The sequence below is a fragment of the Poecilia reticulata genome, unplaced genomic scaffold, assembly GCF_000633615.1.
Source record: "Poecilia reticulata strain Guanapo unplaced genomic scaffold, Guppy_female_1.0+MT scaffold_196, whole genome shotgun sequence".
Lineage (NCBI taxonomy): Eukaryota > Metazoa > Chordata > Actinopteri > Cyprinodontiformes > Poeciliidae > Poecilia > Poecilia reticulata.
In genome coordinates, this window is record NW_007615020.1 from 83,660 (window position 1) to 85,369 (window position 1,710).

Below are 1,710 nucleotides of genomic sequence, written 5' to 3' on the forward strand. Positions count from 1 at the left end.
GCTCGCCATCGTGCCCCACCTCCAGGCCTGGCTCCAGAGTGGGGCCCCGGTGACCCGCGTCCAGGTGAGGGAACGCCAGATCCAAAGTTTGTGTCCATCATAAGGGGTCTTTTCCAACTAGTGGGGCAAATTTAACTTGCTGTTTCTTTCGTGGTGTGACTCGGACGGTGCTACAAGAAGTTGTTGAGCATTGATTTTTATGTACAACCCAGTGTTCATGTTGACATCCCTCAGAACAGTATAACACACTTTTACAAGATGAACATTGTCTCATTCTCACCTTTAACCCACTTGCACCACAGTGTGCACAGAGTTGCGGCACTGCTGATGACACGGTCATCAAACCATGATGTACTGCAGGCTTGTGTGCTAGTGATGGGTTGTGGTAAGCTGGCACTGGTATGCAATCTGGTCCTGATACTGGGTTTGGGTGCTGCCTCTGCAGATAAGAGGGTTGCTGCATAGACTCTTTAATAGAAGACACTTCAGCTTTCAGATCTTTAAGCAGGTCATGTTTGCTTTCATCTCCTGCAGTTCTGAAAGACTGACGCTTACTGTGACTCGACTGGCTTATTTTGTCCTTCTTCTCAATGGTGGTGTGGTCAGACTGAGCAGAGTGAACAGTCACCGATCGCTGTGGTGCATGCATTTTTTCTTGTCCTGCCTGCCTCTCACTTTCATAGGCACATGCAATATTTAGTTTTTCAAATAAAAGTTCATCCGAAACACCAGCTTGCTCTAGAAATGGCTGAAGGTCACGTTTTATGTTATCATTCAACAAACTTGTCATAACTGTATGGAGAAACATGTTCTGTACCATCACTGGATCATAACGTAAGCCTGACTCTGTCTCTTGTGATTCAAACAGAATCTTCTGTCTCAGGTCTAGAGTGCAGATGAGAAAACTCTGAGGAGTCTCTTTAACGCTCTGTGCTTCTGATGACAGCTGTTTATATAATTCTGTTGCACTTTTTCCTGATAATGACAGCGCAGTATTCTTCTCAGGGTGGGGAGTGTAAGCTCATTTTTTCCCTCTAGGTAACTCCGCAACTGCGTCCCCGGGACAAATGGCCCAGCATCAACAATCTCAGTCTCTGGAAAGCCTTTGAGGAGACCATGCTCAATTTGTCGTGCGAGACTGGAAAACATGAGGCAATCTTTTTGTCCTGGGTCTCCAATTTGTCCAGATATTTTGAATTCTTTATGCCATACAGCAGGGGTCTGACATAGAGCTGAAGCTGGAATTCCAAGGTTGAACATGGCAGTCTGAACTTTATGTACATCCAACACGTGAGTATGTCTTATTTGGGATGGTACATCAGACTGAGAAGGTCTGGTTTTTGTTGATGTACTGCCCAGGATCTCATCATATTCGTTCTGCTGTTCGTGTCATGCTACTTTAAATTCCTTTACTGGGCTATCTGTAGCCTCAGCTTGGAGCTCAGTTATTTTGTCTTTAAAGCAGAGAAGGTCTGACATTCCCAAATCCTCCAACATCTGGAACTGTTCACTCTGTAGATCAGGGGTGCCCAAACTTTTTGAGACCAAGATCTACTTTTTCTCTCACCAGCCRCCTGAGATCTACCTCATGACACAAAGACATAAAAATAGCAAATTAAACTCTATTGACTTATTTTATATGTGAATATACATCAGTTATAGCAGAAATAATAAAGTGACAGAAAACCTAATGCAGTTTCTTCCTCAGTG